The sequence below is a fragment of the Cervus elaphus genome, chromosome 22 (assembly GCF_910594005.1).
Source record: "Cervus elaphus chromosome 22, mCerEla1.1, whole genome shotgun sequence".
Classification (NCBI taxonomy): domain Eukaryota; kingdom Metazoa; phylum Chordata; class Mammalia; order Artiodactyla; family Cervidae; genus Cervus; species Cervus elaphus.
In genome coordinates, this window is record NC_057836.1 from 5,485,392 (window position 1) to 5,492,429 (window position 7,038).

Here is a 7,038-nt window from a genome sequence, read left to right on the forward strand (position 1 = left end):
CGTGGGCTTCAGTAGTTGGGCTTCAGGGGCTTAGTTTCTCCGCAGCGGGTGGAATCTTCCTGGACCAGGGATAGAACTCCTGTGGCCTGTGTTAGCGGGCAGATTCTTATCCACTGAGCCACCGAGGGAGTCTGCCACTTTAGGTTCTTAATATCCTTCTGACAGTGTATTCACTTACCTTTTTACAGGAGGAAGCAAGCTTGCAGCGTTTTTACAGGAGGAAGCAAGCTTGCAGTAGGCACCAGCATCTAAATAGAATTTCATGTCTTTGACTTCCTGCAAGGTGTTGCATGATGTCTTCGGTCCATGGCAAATGGTGGAGATTTTTCAGTGAATGATAATGATACGAAGGTTTCTTTCAAAAATTCACTTCTAAGTCAAAATTGTACATAACAGGTGCTTGGGGGGTGGCGTGGGCGGTGCAGGGTTTGGGGTTCTGGAGGCTCGGGCCCTTAGGAAGTGCCTGGGATCCCCATGGACTCTGGGACGGCACTGCACAGAGAATTTCCATAGCAGCCCGCAAAGGCAGGTTAGGCTCTTGCCCAGAGTTGCAAAGCCAGCAACCAGGTCACTGGGCCATCGCACCCCCTGTTTTGTGGACAGAAACGCCTCTCCCCCCTCCACCAAGCCCACATGGGGTGCAGAGTGTGGGCCTTGGGATCGGCCGCCCCCTCTCTGTAATCCTCATCTGTAAAACCACCGGTGGAGACGCTGCCAGGATTCCGAATGTCACCTGTGGCCTGACCACATTGGTTATGCATGACCCCCACCCACAGAGTTTCCCAAGTCTGAGACATCCCCTGTTCCAGGTGAGCCTGGCCTGGAGGTATGGGGGAGGGCCGTGCCAGGATCTGGGCAGAGGCTGAGGCTGGGCTGCTTCAGGGACTGCAGACCCCCAGCGTGAGCCATTCTGTCTCGTCTCTGTGGACCAGACCCCGGGATGTGGGAGCTGCATACCCGAGTACCACCTGGACCATCAGAGCCTCACACAGATACTTCACTGATGGAGGTCCAACGCAAGGAAAGGGGTGGTCCCTCTGTCTGTCCCGGACCATGTTGGCTTGGCTAGGGTGAGGGTGGGGCAGAACTCACAGGCCTGCCCCGACTGACTGCCCTCCACACCCGCCCTACACTCAGGGCTGGGACAGAAATGAAACTTCTGGGTGGGAAAACGGAGGCTGTTGGCAGGGTCCGCTGGGTCCACAATCTCTCGACGACTCCTGCCCCTTACCGGGCACTCCGGCCCCCGCCAGCCCTGCTGTGTTGCGTAGCTGCTCTTAGGACTAAAATTCGAGGCTGTGAATGCAGGTTCCAGATGAGTCGCCCTGCCAACAGCCACTGGCCTTTGCGTTCTCTTCCAATCCATAGATGCACATTCATGGCAGCTGCCAGGGACATCTGTGCTCCCTAGCGTGACCTGGATGAAGGTGGGAAAGGAGCAGGGCTGAGAGTGACCTCTTCGTCACATGGACAGCAAGCGGACACCCTTGTGCCCAAACAAAGAGAAGAAAGGTCTGAGCAGGGGCCCCGGTCCCAGCTCTCTCAGCCCCTTGCCCAGTGCTCCGCAGGGCAGGCTGTGAGCTTTGAAATGGGATCAGTGCTGTTGGGTTAGTCGCTTCAGCCGTGTCCCACTCTTTGCGGCACCATGGACTCTAGCCCGCTCGGCTCCTCCGTCCGTGGAAATTTCCAGGCAAAGTGAGGCTTTGAGGGTCTTACTGCTCCCCAGCTCAGACACAGAAGATTGTGATGTGTGAAACGAGCAAATTTTAAGCACGAGTCACACAAGCTGGACACTTATTTAAAATTCATCCTCCTGCTGCCTGAACCTCAGTTTTCTCCAGGACAAAATGAAGATAGCAGTTCCTAAAGCATAATGGTGCAGTGAGGATTTCAGGAGAGAGCATGGGGCCTGGCTCACTGTGAATGCTGAATAAACTAAGCTTTCTTCTTGCATTTCCTTGTTATCCTCTTACGAAAGCCTCCTCTCAAAGATAAGCCATGACTTTGTCCTGCAGATTGCAATACAAGTCCTGAGCCAAATAATCTGAGAGCCCATTGTGTACAAGGGCCAGGGTGGCTGAGGACGTGTTGAACAAAAAATCACAGCTCTGCCCTCTCTGATGGTCACGATGTACACTGTTTTTTTTTCTTTTGGTCACGCCGTGTGGCATGCAGGACCTTAGTTCCTATCCAGGGGTCAAGTCCTTGCCCCCTGCTGTGCCCCCTGAAGTAGAAGCCTGGGATCATAACCACTGGACTGCCAGGGCATTCCCCTCGTATTAACATTTCAAAGACTGAGACATGCTGAAGTGCACACACCTGTTTGGATTTCTTTAACCCAGTATTTCCTGGGTTATTTACTCTGCCATAAAGACTGGGGGGGTTTGAGGTTTTCAGTGGCCCTGTTCACCAGAATTTCTGCTCTTCCTCTTCGGAGCAAAAGGTAGACTTGCGTTTCCATGCCTCCGTCCATGTGGCTTGCTGTGGTCAACAAGTGGTGGGCAGAAGGGAAGGTGACACCCGGATGGACAGCTTTACGCGCCGTGTTCCTCCCCCACCGCCCATCCAGACCCTGGGTCCAGAGGCAGGGAAAGGTTCAGGCGGGGCCACCGGCGGCAAAGGGCACGCACCCTGAGAAGTGAAACTTTTGGGAGCATAACCCCATTTATCTTAACTGATAAAAGTCCCTAGTCCCATCTGCAAGGACATCAGCGTTCTGGAAAACTTGGTTTACGAAGGGCTGACCTAAATACAAGTTAGTGACCACACTGGTTCCCTTGACAAAGTCAAATCCCGAGTTTCAGAGGCCATGAGGAAGGCACACTGGGTCTTCACAGATCCCCGCAGAGGTGACCCCTGCTCTTAGTTTGGGGTGCCCTGAGGTGAGGGCCTCGCCTCCATCCCGTCTCCCCAGCTCCTGCCACCGGAGGAGTGAAGGTGAGCGGCTGAGAGGAAAGGACAGAGGTGCCAGCAGGAGGCGGAGGGCCCGGCGGGATGCCTGGGGAGGGGGAGGGCGGGATGCCCGGGGCGGGGTCGATGCGGGAAGGCAGCTTCCTCGGGTCAGGGTGGGAGGTGACTTGACCGATTCTGGGCCCAAGAATGGCCTGAGGCAGAGTTCAGGCCACCAGCTGGTGCCCGGAGGTTGTTGCCACAGCGCAGGGCAGGGGCAGGCTGCCAAGAGGGATTGGCTTCCAGGGGCCTGAAATGGAAGTGGAGGTGGCCGGGCAGGACAGGGACTAGCTGGGCGAGAAGGCGGCGGGGACTCAAGGCGCTGCCGGGTCCTGGCTCCGATGAGAGAGCTGAGCTCTGCCCTGGGGGAGGGTGTGAGGGAGGCAACCAGGGGCAGGTCGAGGGAGGTTAGGTGGGCCCTCCCCTGGACCAGAGACTGGGGCGTCCTCAGAGTGAGCCAGGACTCCCCAGGGGTGGCTGGATGCTTTCTACAGAGCGGCACGTCCAGGCCCTGGGGAAGAGCCGGATGCCCAGGATGAAATAGGGAACTCTGGGGTCCCAGAGGAAGGAGGCGCGGTCCAGGAAGGAGGGTCTGGGCCTCAGTGTCCAGGACAGAGCATGTGGCCGAGCCCATCTAGGGCAGCGGGCCCGTGAACCCCCTGAGGGATGGGGGTGGGGGTTGGCAGGAGTTTAAAGGAGCTTGGCCGTGAGGCCAGAAAAGCAGCACCGCGCGAAGGATGCAGAGACGAGGGGAAGCGGTGGAACAATCACATTTATTATGAATTATTTCCTGATGAACGCAGAAATTTAACATAAAATGTAATTACGGGGAACGGCATCATGGTAACCACCCTCGGTAACCGCGCAAACAGCCTTTCAGTCTCCACTCCACACACAGGCGGACACACACACACACACACACACATTGTTCCCTTAGCAAGACTGGGCTCATGCTTTTCAGCAGGTTCTGCTATCTGTTTAGCAAACTGACGGTGGCTCCCTGTCATGGAACAGGCTGCATACTGCTGACTCCTGAGGCGGGAGCATCCCAGTGTATCAAGGGCTCATAAATGTTTGACAGGGTGGGAGAAACTTGAGGGTGTTTTACACGCTGATGAGAAACCCGTAGTGCTGGAGAGGTGAGGGCCTGGGGGGCGGTGAGGATGTGGGGGGGGTGAGCTGGGGTCAGCCAATGAGGAGGAGACGGGCTCGCATGTAAGGCACCAGTGAGGCGGAACTGTGGATATTCCTAAGAAAAAGTAATACCCTTCCTCGATTTGTGCACATTTGAAAAAAATTAATAAAACACATGCTCATCGTAAGAAGGTGGAATAATCACAAATAGAAAGTCAGTCCCATGTCATCCTATCTTAACACATCTCTTTCCTTACAGTGACGGCAGAACCAGCGTAGAGAATACTACCTAAGTGGAAGTATCTTGGTTATTGTGAAATACTGCTAAGGTGGGGTTGCATGTGTTTAGACCCGTGCCATGGTTCTGGCAGAGAAGGCCACCGGGACCCGGAGCACGGCGCTCGGGGAAGCTGTGAGAGGGCGCCCCCAGGAGTCCAGGTCAGCTCAGCAAGGGGACCGCGCTTGGTCCCGGGGCCCAGGTGGCCAGACAGCCCTCCACTCAGCCCTGCCTCACTCGGGAAGTGAAGGCTACCAGCAGAGGAGGCCCCGGAAACGCGAGGGGCCGGCCAGGAGCCCCCACGGGGCACTTCCCCGCACTACCAGCCGACCCCGTGTTTTCACAGGCAGCCCCTGCTGCTACCCTCACGGTGCTGCTCTGTCTGGCCCTGCTGGTTCTTTGGCTCCAGGACACCTACATGGTGCGGGTGAGAGCTGCGGCTTTGCATGCCCACAAGCAGGATCTGAGCGTATTGTTCCTTTCCTTTTTGGTATCCTCAAATGCATAAATAAAAAAACGCACGCACACAGTGCACCCTGGGTCATATTACACGGGGCAGCGGGCCCATGTAATCTGTGCCTGCCAACAATTACCACCCTGGAGAGACAGTGGGTACCTGCCTCCAGGTCGTCTCCATTAGAGCTCGGGGCGGGGTGTGCCAGGGTGACTGTCTTATGCTCTGGATTTTTATTTTCAAGCCTTCTTCTCTGAGTATTTTACTGATTCTCATAATAGATAATTCAACAGATATTAAGATTCCTTTATGTTTAACATCAGTTCAGCTCAGTTCATTTGCTCAGTCGTGTCTGACTCTTTCCCACCCCATGAATTGCAGCACGCCAGACCTCCCTGTCCATCACCAACTCCCGGAGTCCACCCAAACCAGTGTCCATTTAGTAAGTGATGGCATCCAATCATCTCATCCTCTGTCGTCCCCTTCTCTTCCTGCCCTCGATCTTTCCCAGCATCAGGCCCTTTTCCAATGAGTCAGCTCTTCACATCAGGTGGCCAAAGTATTGGAGTTGCAGCTTCAACATCAGTCCTTCCAACGAACACCCAGGACTGATCTCCTTTAGGATGGACTGGTTGGATCTCCTTTAGGATGGACTGGTTGGATCTCCTTGCAGTCCAAGGGACTCTCAAGAGTCTTCTCCAACACCACAGTTCAAAAGCATCAATCTTCGAAGCTCAGCTTTCTTTATAATCCAACTCTCACATCCTTACATGACCACTGGGAAAACCATAGCCTTGACTAGACAGACCTTTGTTGACAAACTAATGTCTCTGCTTTTTAATATGCTGTCTAGGTTGGTTATAACTTTCCTTCCAAGGAGTAAGCATCTTTTAATTTCATGGCTGCAATCACCATCTGCAGTGATTTTGGAGCCCAGAAAAATAAAGTCAGCCACTGTTTCCACTGTTTCCCCATCTATTTCCCATGAAGTGAAGGGACCGGATGCCATGATCTTAGTTTTCTGAATGTTGAGCTTTAAGCCAACTTTTTCACTCTCCTCTTTCACTTTGATCAAGAGGCTCTAGTTCTTCTTCACTTTCTGCCATAAGGGTGGTGTCATCTGCATACCCGAGGTTATTGATATTTCGCCCAGCAATCTTGATTTCAGCTTGTTCTTCCTCCAGCCCAGCATTTCTCATGATGTATTCTGCATATAATTTAAATAAGTAGGGTGACAACATACAGCCTTGACTTATTCCTTTTCCTATTTGGAACCAGTCTGTTATTCCATGTCCTGTTCTAACTGTTGCTTTCTGACCTGCATACAGGTTTCTCAAGAGGCAGGTCAGATGGTCTGGTATCCCCATCTCTTTCAGAACTTGCCACAGTGCATTGTGATCCACACAGTCAAAGGCTTTGACATAGTCAATAAAGCAGAAATAGATGTTTTTTCTGGAACTCTCTTGCTTTTTTGATGATCCAGCGGATGTTGGCAATTTGATCTCTGGTTCCTCTGCCTTTTCTAAAACCAGTTTGAACATCTGGAAGTTCATGGTTCACGTATTGCTGAAGCCTGGCTTGGAGAATTTTGAGCATTACTTTACTAGCGCGTGATATGAGTGCAATGGTGTGGTAGACTGAGCATTCTTTGGCATTGCCTTTCTTTGGGATTGGAATGAAAACTGACCTTTTCCAGTCCTGTGGCCACAGCTGAGTTTTCCAAATGTGCTGGCATATTGAGTGCAGCACTTTCACAGCATCATCTTTCAGGATTTGAAATAGCTCAACTGGAATTCCATCACCTCCACTGGCTTTGTTTGTAGTGATGCTTCCTAAGGCCCACTTGACTTCACATTCCAGGATGTCTGTCTCTAGGTGAGTGATCACACCATCGTGATTACCTGGGCCGTGAAGATCTTTTTTGGTACAGTTCTTCTGTGTATACTTGCCACCTCTTCTTAATATCTTCTGCTTCTGTTAGGTCCATACCATTTCTGTCCTTTATTGAGCCCATCTTCGAATACAATATTTCCTTGGTATCTCTAATTTTCTTGAAGAAATCTCTAGTCTTTCCCGTTCTATTGTTTTCCTCTATTTCTTTGCATTGATCACTGAGGAAGGCTTTCTTATCTCTCCTGGCTATTCTTTGGAACTCTGCATTCAGATGGGAATATCTCTCCTTTTCTCCTTTGCTTTCCTTCCCCTTCTTTTCACAGCTATTTGT